Genomic DNA, 12,800 nt, shown 5'->3' with positions numbered 1-12,800 from the left:
TTTTTCTCCTCCGTTTTAAAACCATGGTGACATTTCGCGATTTTGCATAGATCACAGAGCGTGAAGCATACTTCACCTTCGTCCATTTTGGCTAGTGTGTAGCGCAAGAACCTCCCTTTAAGTATGCGCGATGTTTCAGATGACATGGCAAGTGTAAATACGTGTATCGGATATGAGTCATAGTTGAAAGAACGTGTACAAAGCTAACAAAGCTAAGACTGTCATAAAAATATATAGGCAACAAATGAGAATTGGGCATCGAGACCTGCAGTGTAAACGTAGCCTCTGTGTTGGCCTTCAGGGAGCAGAATTGCTTCCCAGACTGCAACAGAGAAAACAGTCCATTGTTGGGATGGCTGAGATCCTTCATGATCTTCCTGGCCTTGGTCCAGCACAGCTTGCTGTAGATCGAGTGCAGGTCAGGGAGCTCGGTGCGGATGATGCACTCAGCTGATCACACCACCCTCTGTAGCTCGTCTGTCCTGCATGGTGCTGTTTCCGAACCAGGTCGTGATGTTTCCCGTCAGGATGCTCTCTATGGTGCAGGAGTAGAAATTCCTGAGCACCTTAGTGGGAAGTTTGAAGTCTCTCAAGCGTCTAAGGCGCTGCCTGGCTTTTTTCACCACGATGTTGATGTGACAGGACCATGAAAGGTCCTGCGTGATGTGAACACCGAGGTATCGGAAGCTGTCCACTCTCTACACTGGGCTCATGTTGATGACGGGGGTCTGGTAGTTCCTCTCCTGCTTTGTACTAAAGTCCACTATCAGCTCCTTTGTCTTTCTGACGTTCAGGAGGAGATTGTTCCTCTGGCACCAGTTCTTCAGATTTCAAGCAAACTTGATGATGGCGGTGGAGTTGGTAGTGGCCACGCAGTCGTGGGTGTACCAAGAGTACAGCAGGGGGCTCAGAACACAACCCTGGGGTGCTCCAGTGCTGAGAGTGAGTGAGGCTGAAACATGTTGGTAATTTTACTTTGTAATAAATTATTCTTTAAAAAACAAAGTGCAAAGACATCCAAAAGTATTTTTCACAGTAAACTAAAGTTGAAATCTACAACCATAAAGTGTATTTATTTATTTATTTGTTTGTTTGTTTTTGTTTCCCATTTTTTTTTCTTCCTGGTGGAGAAACTTTCAGACATGGTTCCTTGTATAAAGTGTGAATAAACTAACACCCAACAACATGAATGAATGAAAAAAGAAAGTAGCCTTGTTAATGAGTGATGTATTTGAATAATAAAATCTACATCCTAATCCAAATTCCTCATCCTTTTTAAAACCCTATAAATAATTTACCTCCTCTCAGGTATCAGTATAAATGGTGGATAAGTTCTAACACATTACAGTACAACTTTTTTTTTTACAGTAAGACTATTTATTTATTTTTTGTTTTTTAATGCACAATTGGTTAATAATAAGACAAAAAATGAAGTCAATGAATTGGTGCAAGTGTGAAATCTAACGTTAGCTTTGTTAAGGTAAATATATCAACATATTATAATCCTATAATATTAAAATATTTTAAAATTAAAATTAAAATTTTTAGTAATATAAAACTAGCTAGCTTTAAATTAGTTCAGCACTAATAATCGCATAATAATCTAAAATAGAAGTTATTTAATCGCTGCAGTTTATTAGAGGTCATTTAAATTAATAATTAAAATTTTGTTTGTCATGTACACAGTATGATCAGCAGTGAAATGCTGAAACTATTTGTAACCTAATAAATAAATAAATGCACTAGAGAGTATGACTAAACTAAAAGTCAAGATTTTTACTAAAAAAAGTTATATGCAATCTGTCAAAAAATGTTTACACATTTCAGGAAAAAAAAACATGTATGAATATTTTATTGCTAAATGTATTGCTATGTTATATATCGATAAAAAACACTACTCACAAAAAGTTAGGGATATTGTTATTTACATGAGTGCTTTTTTCTATTTGCTCTGAATTTGAATTAAATAAGTGAAAGTTCCCTTTGATATTACTAATAATGTATAAGAAGAAACACCATTTTCATTAGTTTAATATTTATTACCCCAAAAATTTAAACAATAACAGGGATAGCCCCAAACAACAAAAATTGACAATGTCAGTAGCGGGTGTTTCCACCATTTGCCGCAATGACAGCTTGACAGCGACGTCTCATGCTCCTCACTATCCTCATGATTGTTCTGAGGCAATGCGTTCCACTCTTCCACAAGTGCTACACGCACTTTTGCGAGATCACGTGGGGGTGAGGTACGATCATCTAGTCTCTGCTTCAACTGGTCCCAGACGTGGTCTATGGGGTTCAGGTCAGGTGACATTGATACCCATACCATATGAGGCACTCCAACTTCCTGAAGTCGAGCTGTGACAATTCTGCCACGATGTGGTGGAGCATTATCATCCATGGACAGAAATTTGGTGCTGTGCTGGCGGAATTGTGGGATGATGATGGGTTCTATGATGTCTCTGAGGTAAGAACGTGCAGTGACAATAACTATGTACAATAACCAAATCTGTTTTGCGCTGACTGGTGATGCCTGCCCAGACTGTTGCATATCCTCCACCAAAGCAAACCCTGGGAACCATGTTGTCCTCAGCGTATGGCTCACCTAGCCTTCTCCTGTAGTGTGTATGATTTTTTTTTTGGCTGACTGTGTGTGTGTGTGTGTGTATATATATATATATATATATATATATATATATATATATATAGTGAAAAATTGCACAAAAAAGCCTTTAAATGGTTACTCAGTCTGGTTCAGTAGGAAGCACAATCATGGGAAAGACTGCTGAACTAACAATTGTGCAGAAAACCGTCACTGACATCAGACACCATAAAGAGGGAAAGCCTTAAAACGTAATTGCAAAAGAAGTTGGTGCCAAAGTGCTGTATCAAAGGACATTAATAGAAAGTTATGTGGAAGGGAAAAGTGTGGAAGAAAAAAGTGCACAAGCAGCAGGGATGACCGCAACCTGGTGAGAATTGTCAGGAAAAGGCGATTCAAAAGTATTGGGGACTTTGACAATGAGTGGATTGAGGCTGAAGTCAGTGCATTGAGAGAGCCACCACACACAGACGGATCCTGGACATGGGCTTCAGATGTTCAAATTCGTATTCCCCTTGTCAAGCCGCTCCTGAACAACTAACATTATCAGAAGCGTCTTACCTTACTGGGCTAAAGAAAAAAAAATAGAACTAGTCTGCTGCTCAGTGGTCCAATGTCCTCTTTTCTGATGAGAACAACTTTTGCATCTCATTTGGAAACAAAGGACCCAGAGTCTGGGGGAAGAAAGGAGAGACACACTGCAAGATGCTCCAGTGTGAAGTTTCCACAGTCTGTGCTGATTTGGGGAACCATGTCACCTGCTGATGTTGGTCCACTGTGCATCATTAAGTCCAGGGTCAATGCAGCCAGGAGATTTTGAAGCACTTTATGCTTCCTTTCGCGGACAAACTTTATGGGGATGCTGACTTCATTTTCCAGCAGGACTTGGCAGCTGCCCACACTGCCAAAAGCACCATGTATGGGCCCATCTGTATAGATGTATAGGCCAATCTGCCTTCAAATGCATATGACCTTGAGTAACTTCTAGTTCTTAATCCATAGGGCTTAATATGATGTTGGCCCCGCCCTTCCAACATGGCGGCGCAAAACGGCCCAAAGCAAGGTCCATAAAGGCATGGATGAGCGAGTTTGGTGTGGAAGAACTAGACTGTCCTGCACAGAGTCCTGACCTCAACCCGACAGAACACCTTTGAGATGATTTCTCGAGCCAGGCTTTCTCGTCCAACATCAGTGTCTGACCTCACAAATGAGCCTCTGGAAGAATGGTCAAGAATTCCCATAAACACATTTCTAAACCTTGTGGAAAGCCTTCCTAGAAGACTTGAATCTGTTGTAGCTGCTAAGGGGGCGCGGCCAATATCATAATAAACCCTATGAGTTATTCAAGTTGATATTTGAAGGCAGGAGAGCGAATACTTTTTGCAACATAGTTCATTGAAATTGATTAATAAACACTGGCAAACATCTTCCTAATTATATCATTTGTGAAATGATTTGGCATTAGATACAAATATTTGAATATGAGATGGCACATTCAGTTTTTTCAAATCATCGTGCCCTATTTTAAACTCTTCACGAAGGTTTTATTTCTACCTCATAAGTATAACTCTGATTCTTAAGCCTTTATTCTCTAGAAAAATTCACGTCCCAGACATCACTTGTCCTAATTGAGATGTGTGTAACGACAGGAACTGGGATTAATCCGATATCTAGACACTTACACCACCAAACCGGTATCTTCTATTAAACTCTACTTTTTTAGAACTCTTCCCCAAACCTGTTTTGTTACAGCGTTCCTGGTTCTCTCCCTCCTTACATCTCGGCGTTATCTAAGTTTTTTCCCTGCAGCCGGCTCCGCCACTGCCTTCCTAATCAGCGTTGGAGGAATTAGCATAATTAACTTTGCCAGTGGAACGTGAGGCTTTATTTGTTTTCCGGCTCACAGGGTTCCACTGTACCGCATCGGCTCGAGATACTTTCTTGTCTCTTGTGGTTTTAAGCACCAGGGCAACGAGGAGTTCATAAAGTCCTGGAACAAACGCAGCCACAAACCGGATTATTGTCAGGCAAAGCCTTAACACGAAAACAAAGTCGGAAGAGAGAGTCCCAAATGTCAGAGTGTTTTCTGTATTAAAGCATGTACAGTGTTTAATATTAATAACCACTGTGGTTAGAGAGACAAAATAATAAGGAAAAAATAACCTGGGAAATAAAATCAGGTTATTATTATTATTATTGTTATTATTATTATTATTATTATTACATTTCTTAGTTCTATTACTTTTACCCAAGTGCCAATTGACTTGCTTTGGCTTTAGTCAGTAGCACTGCACTTACCTTCTTGTCCATGCCACATGTCTAACCTAAAGCTGTGTAATGAATCAGACCCGGAACATTACGCACATCGTCCCTGACGCTTAAATTAACCCTCGTTTCTCTACGGCTTTGATGAATAAGCCTCCTTATACCTAAATTGCTTAAAACTTTCTTTTCCCTCGCCTGCTACTTTTCTTTCTTCCTTGAAACATTAAACCTAAGTCAGTGGAGAAACGTAACTACCGTAGAAAGTAGACTCATTTTAGCCGTAATTGCTGTTCTACTTCCAGTTTTTTAATGGAACACCAACTCAATGTGTGAAATAGATCGAGCTTAAATTAGCGCAATGATAATAAAGGATGAAACACTGAGAGTTCTGGCTACTGCGCCTCCTTGTAAGTCATCAATGTTATTACTGGTACGTACAAGGAAAATGTATACGATAAAGGATAGTGATGCTCAGGGTTATTGATTCCTTTTACGAGCGCTTGTCCGTCAGACATGTTACAGCTATGGATTTTCTCAGTTTTTTTTTTTTTTTAGAAACTTTAATTGCTTCATACTTTCCACTTCGGTTTTGTTTGTGTAAAGCTTTTTGATTTCAGACATTGAATCGGTTCAGGCACGTTTTACAAAAGAAACATTGAGAAGACCTTGACCCGTCGTCTGCAGCGTGGGATCATGAGAACTGTGGGTGTCCTTAAAAGCTAGTTTAAGTGCCTTCTTCAAAAATATTATCCTGAACATCAGGTTCTCTCTGAGTGAGCAGGTACACTACAGGGGACAACAAGATCTTGACCTGGATTTAGACAAAACAACCAAAGCTTAATGTGCAATTTAATGACAATGATGAGGGCACTGTTCTGAAGCACTAACATAACAATGGCATTAATGTACAATGAATAATAATAATAGCTTGGATGGATTTTTTCAAAATGAATTCTCTTTATGAGCAAAAAATGGGAACACAGATAAAAATATGAAAATTATACCAGGGTAGTAAACAAGTTTTTAACAGTTAATGTCAACAAGTGTCCATAAAGGAGAAACAAAGAAAGAACCCCCAGAACGCTGGAGAACTTTGATGATTCTCATGTATGAGTGGCTAGAAATGATGAAAGGTTTCTCGGATGCCTAGGAGTTCTCACTTTCCAAAGGGAATCTTCTCAGAAGTGTCTCTTAAAGGGAAACCTCCTGTTATTAGGCTCTTTGTTAAACAATCAAGGCTTTCCAAACATTACAAACTGAAGAACGTGTAAGGTTTTAGAACAGATGGAACAGTATAGCCCAATCCCAATTCTACCCCTTACCCCTTCCCCTACCCCTTCCCCTACCCCTCGCCCCTTCCCTTTGTCCCTTAAAACGAAGTGGAAAGGGGAAGGGTTAAAATATTTCCCCTAAGAAATGGGACACCACTACAACACTGTTATACGTCATCATACGTATCCGTTCATTTACATGTACACATACAGTATGGCCGTAAGCAAAACAAACAATGCGTTTGTTTTGTGCTACTAAATGTAGCATGTAGTAAAGTGTATATGACATAAAAATATATTTTTGTAATATTGCGCAATCGGCGCTATCAAACTTTAGCGGTTTTTTTTGCAAACGTTTTTTTACAAAACATCACCATAAACACAAACACAAGACTAAAACTAATATACATATAATAAAAACTTGTCATAAAAATCCTTATTAATGGCAAAAAAATCGTTAAATTTACGGGTCTGCTAGCTCGAGTGAGCGGCCATCTTGAAAATTTCGTTAGCCCTTCGTTTGAAGTGAGGTCCCGAAAAATCTTCGTTTCGAGGGCTATCTGGCCCTTCCCCTTAGCCCTACCCCTCCAACCAAAAGAGAAATGAGACACCCCTACCCCTTCACGTGAACGCGCCAAACGGAGGGGTAGGGCTAAGTGTAGGGGTAAGGGGTAGAATTGGGATTCACCTTAAGTATAGAAGCACCAAGAAGAACTATTTAGATCACATTCTCATGTCCCAGCAGAAATGTTTGGTTGCCAGAATGTTCTGGTGACGCTAATTGTTAATTACTGTAGGCAACATGGGTGACATTGGACAACGTTGGTATTAGGTTGGTTTGGGATGACGTTGATGAAATGACATTAGAACAACATTGGGACGTGACGATGGCAAAGCATTTGGGGCATTCTTTCAACACAATGTTGCCAAAATTACTTCAGAATAATTTTAACTGACAATCTGTATGGGAATTCAACTCCAGTCCATGTGGTTTTGCTACTGGACCACTAGCGGGGAATTCGGGAGCTAAGATGGACCCCACAACAATATTTCTGAAAGAAAATGAAATTAAGGGGTAATGTTAAAGCAATAAGAGATGCGTGGCATGTGATAAAAGCATCATGTATGGGAAGCTGTTGTATCTCTCCTGATGTCTTAACAGTTGGTGTCTTCAGACTAGACGCGCAACTAGATGTTAATTGTACAGTGGCTGAGAAGAGCAAAACGAAATAAATCCAGAAACAAGATAATAAATCCGTAAACACAGTCCATGAGGCTGCAGTACTGCCTGAATACGTAAATATGTCTCGTCCAATCAGCGATAAGAAACAACAAACTGGAAAAGGTAGATGTAGTTTGCAACAAAGCATTCAAAACTACCTTTTTTTGGTTTGTCTGAATTAATTTCGTATTTATATTTATTTGTTATTTTGTTTTTTAATTTATTATTTTCCTTTCGGGTTTGTCGTTTAGTTTTTCTTCGGCTATGTATAATCAGCATAAATTGTCCGAATAAAGGTTACATTTCTGTTGTTTTGAGGTTGTGTTAAGAATGTTGTGTTTGGGTCGCTCATACAACGTTATCTCTTATCAAAGGTCGTCCTGACAGTGGACGTCAACTCATTGTCGTTACAACAATATTATAACGCTCATCTAACATTGGGGTTTCTGCTGCGATCGCGGAAACTGTGCTTCAAGTTTAAATAAATTACTTTGACCTAATTTCTTTAACATGCACTGAAACAAGCATGTTCTTCATTTGTCCCTCTGGAAGAACACTTTATGCTTCTATGTGGAGTTTTCTTACATAAACATATAATTATTCACGACCTCTTAATTTACAAAAACACCACGTTTCCCCCACCCACCCCCCACTGGATTTTTACCGCATTTAAATGTTCTCATGAATGATTTACACAAACGCAGAGTGATAATCGAGGTCATCCCGGCATTCCCTCCTCTTTATCACCAATCTGATGGTGTTGCATCTCTATTTCCAGTCAAACGCTTTCGAGACGATCCGATTGCAGAAGTGAGCCATCTGCGTGATCTCTCATTTAAAGCCAGCAACTTTTTTTTGGCTCGTTTCCCCGGTCATTTTTATTTCATAGCCCCTGGAATTTTAATGAGACTAACTGTAAGAGGTCCGAGACGGAGCACCAATACGAAATGAGTGCTCCTGGCTCCTCCCTGGTGACTGTTATGATAGCATGCGATATATATCTGCTCTGATTTTACACTTCGGATGGATGCACTCGAGCTCCCTTGGCTGCTCTCTGTAGTCATTCTGTGATTATGCCATTACACGTCTTCACTGCCAGGAAACATCAAAATGGCATTGAAGCAGCCGAGCGTATCGCCCGCCTTTATGGAGAGGCTGAGGTCGAGCACCATCGAACGCTAATGCAATTTAACTGAGGGTGATTTCATCAAGCAGCAAAAAAACGACCAGGATGCAACTTAATATAACACAAAGAAGATTATTCAGTACAAAAGTGTACGAAGAGTTCCATCATTCTGCCTGGAGAATACCTTCTTGGTTTTTACCCTGTGATTTACCGATCTTTCCATCACGCCTCTCCTGATGATGGAGTTCCATATCTCTCAACGCATATGGTTATGTGAATTTTTGAGAGTTAAAAAAAGGTCAGGGTTTGGAGCTTTTTTAGCAGACTTCCTTTTCCGTTTAATTCATTCATTCCTACCCTGTCCTCATAGTTGGAAATTATTCTCCTCCCAGATTACTTCCAGTTCAAAAGCCTATTTCTGTTATACGCACATCATTGTAGGATTGCTCTAGAAAGAGAAATGAAATCAAAGAAATAAAATAAAAGGTTCTTCAAAACAAGGCTTTACAGATGTTTATATCTCACGCAACATAAAGCTGTGCCCTTATTCAGATTCATTCATCTGCTTTAACCTCGAATGAATCATGAAAACTAAACACTTCATTTTCATCACTGGAAACAGAATTGGTGATAAACAGTAAAAGATAAAAGAGTAATGAGCTCATACCATTTTTAACTTTTTGTTAAATTCAATTATTATTTTTCAAGGCTTCTGGTTCAGTTTTAATCTTTTTTTTAACAAGATTAAAAATCAGTTACTTATGTTTATTTTTTGTGTGATTGCTTTGTTTTGTTCTCTTTTTTATTGTTTTTACTTTTAAATTTGTCATTTCATAAAGCTTCACGACCATTTAATTGTTTTTTTATTATTATTATTTAAACTTTTTAAAATTTATTTAAACTTATTGTTATGCTTGACGATTGTTTTATTTAATTAGTTATTTTTGGACAATTCTGCTTGGGTTTACAAACTTCATTTGTACATAAAACTACAAAATTCAACAAGTGGTAATTTGTTTTTTTATTTAGCAGTTTTAGCGCATTTTCTTAAAAAAAAAAAATACAGTAGATACAAAAGTTTGGATCTTTTTTTAAATTTACAATTAAATATTTCAAGAGCTTCAGGAGAAAGCGAAAAAAAAAGGGGTTGCGACTTGGAAAGAGTTTGTTTATGAATTATAAATAAAATATCCACAGCAGTGCAAATCTGCTGTAAACACATTAGTTAAGCAGCACATGATGTAAATGCTAAATAACGTTTAGGTTGCATGATTTCCAATTCTGTACAACAAAAGACAAACATGAAACATGAAAGCTGGTATTTCACTCAGAGGAGCTCTACAAGCATGTTTTCCTTTTATTTTTATTAAAGTTACCTTTAAAGCGATTTCATAAAACAGGTTTTGTATTTGTCTAAGATCAGCCATAACATTAAAACTACCTTTGTACTGTAAGATAGTTCAGCCACTGACGCCTGGACTCCACTAGACCTCCTAAGGTATGTGTGGTATCTGGCATTAAGCCGTCTGCATCAGATTCTTTAAGCTGGACCTCCATGGATCAGACTTGGTTTGCCAGAACGTTTCACAGACACTTGATTGGATTGAGATCAAGAGAATTTGGAGGGCGAATCAACACCTTGAACTCTTATGACCTAAAACTCTTTATGTTCCTCAAAGCGTTCCTGAACAATGTGTGCAGTGTGTCAGGGCGCATTATCTGAAATGTGCTGAAAAAGGCCACTACCATCAGGGGTGTCACTCGGTCTCTAACAATGTTTAAGTAGGTGGTACGCGTCACTATAAACAACAGGACTCAAGGTTTCCCAGCAGAACATCGCCCAGAGCATCACGCTGCCTCTACCAGCTTGCCGTCTTCCCATAGTGCATCCTGGTGCCGTGTCTTCCCCCAGGTAAATGACGTACACACACACACCTGCCCGTCCAGATAATGTAAAAGGAAAATGTGATTCATCAAATTAGGCCAACTTCCTCCATTTCTCTGTGGTCCAGTTCTGGTGTTCCCGTGCCCATCGTAGCAACTTTTGGTTCAAGGTTTATGTCTTAGCATTTTGAGTTCCTGCGTTGTATTCTAGTGTATCTATTAAAGTCGAGTCCACACCTACAGCCTTGCTATCTCTATTGTGCCCAATTTAGGGGAAGGTGACATCTATTTTAGAAATAAAATGTATAAATTATGTTGTATATTTAGTAAGCTGTTTGAAAAAAAAAATTGGATCAATTTGATGGCTATGTTGGTATTAAATGAAGTGAAGCTAATATCGTTGTGCCCAGAAAAGCAAGAAATAAACTTTTAAAATGGTATGTTTTGCAAGACTGAAGACGATTCATCATGTTATAGAGTCATAATTATAGTGCACTGCATATTGAAATCTATTAAATATTAAAGACACTTTTAAGGATATTACCATGAGACATATGTATGTATACAGTATTGTGCAAAAGTCTTGACCCCCTCCCTTATTTCTTTCATCTTTTGCTTCCAAGAAGTCAGACTTTCTTGTATTTTTAATGTGGTCTTGAGGAATAGTTCTTCGGGCATCCTAAGTGACAGTTTTGGCTCTCATTCTTGGCAAGTTTTTGTCTCTTGTTTATTTTCAGTCCAGTCACTGTACCTGAGCGGTTTCAGAGGAATGCCTTTTTGTTTGTTAAGCCACACAGTAACCTACAGTATGAATCATTCAAGCATCTAACTTAAGGCATGAACCAGTGAGAAACAGCGGCACTGTGGCCATAGTCGAAGGTTCGATTGTGTTTATGGAGGTTTCATGTTCTCCCTGTGCTCGGTGGGTTTCTTCTGAGTACTCAGAGTTCCTCCCACAGTCCAAAGACATGCAGATTAGTGTGTGATGAATAATAAATGTGTGTGTGTGTGTGACTGGCACCCTGCCTCGTGCTAAAGTCTCCTAGGAAAGGCTCCAGGCCCTCACAACCCTGAATGAATAACTTCATGGAGAAAAATCAAAGCACACAACTTTATATAAAGTTGTGTGTAAAGCAAATAAGAAAGCAAAAGTTTATTCTTACACTAGTAATTGTATCTTGAACATGACTCTGGGACAAATTAATGATAAAGATTACCTAGAACACAGATCAACCATTTGTCGAGACAGAACCGAGTTAAACTCTGGTGGAACCCATCAGGGGGGTCTAGAGATCATTTTTAGGGAATTAATACAGTAAATTAGTTGCTGGAAGAGCCTCTTCGGGTGCAAAGCTTGATTTATGACACCGTGGCAGGATCCGGAACTGCATTAATTCTGCTAGACTGTTGCCAAGTGTGAACAGGTACATAAATATTTGCAGGGGTTGCCCTCGTGACATCTTGTACTTCTAAAAGCAGAAATGCAGGATTTATACCGCTTAATGACTCCTGCAGCAATCAAAAGTCCCGGCTCAGCCCGAGAGCGGTGTTGCTGTAGATCTTCGTGCCGCTTCTCCTACTCCCTGAAAGCGTGAGACTCTTGTGAGTGATCAATAGATAAAAAAAAAAAAAAGGATCTCCTGGTCTCCTTGTATTTATGTTTTCCTGATGCTCAGGGTTCATATCTGAACGTAGATCTAAGCTGCAGATTGGTTCCACTTATAAACCCTGCTGCAAATCTATTTTCCAAACAGAAGCGTGAGTGCTCGCTGGGGGATCTTCAATTAGCCCAGCGAGTCGGGAAACAGACGAGACACGAGGCGCTAATGTGGAATTAATGCTGGTGATAACGCTCTCGCTGCGCCTGTTGGTTTTTACGCAGTTAAACAGGTTTGGCCCCGAGGCGTACGCACGAGATGTTAATGCATCAGAACTGTCATAATAACGACGTTACAGGTTTGTAAACCGTAATTATAGCACTCACTCCGTCGTCCTGATGGAAATAGATGGGGCTTTTTATGAGGGAGGAAACTAATCTGGAAATGCCTTGGAAGAAAGTGCCAGGTGATTGATGTCGCGAGAATATTTCGCCAACCAACAAACCAGCTTCTGATCAAAGCGCGCACTTAATTTAGAGAAAAAATAAATTATAAAGTATTATAAAACCAGCAGTAGCTCCAGTCCAGATAAGGATCCTGCGCTGTTGCGGTTAATAACCGAGACTCATCACAGATTCATCCTGTAGCTTTGCTTTATGTCTCCTTTAGTATTTGTGATTTGTGAATAAGAAAAAAAAAAACTGAAACGCATCGTTTGTCAAAAGCAGTTTTGGTGCAACTTTGTGTTAATCAATTGCTACTGTAGGAAAAAAAGGGATGCAGATAAAATTCAGGAGGCTGAGATGAGTTGCACCGGCTGTGATTCAGCAGG

The sequence above is a fragment of the Clarias gariepinus genome, chromosome 20, assembly GCF_024256425.1.
Source record: "Clarias gariepinus isolate MV-2021 ecotype Netherlands chromosome 20, CGAR_prim_01v2, whole genome shotgun sequence".
Lineage (NCBI taxonomy): Eukaryota > Metazoa > Chordata > Actinopteri > Siluriformes > Clariidae > Clarias > Clarias gariepinus.
The sequence above is the reverse complement of the archived record's forward strand: the minus strand, read 5'-3'. Positions refer to the sequence as shown.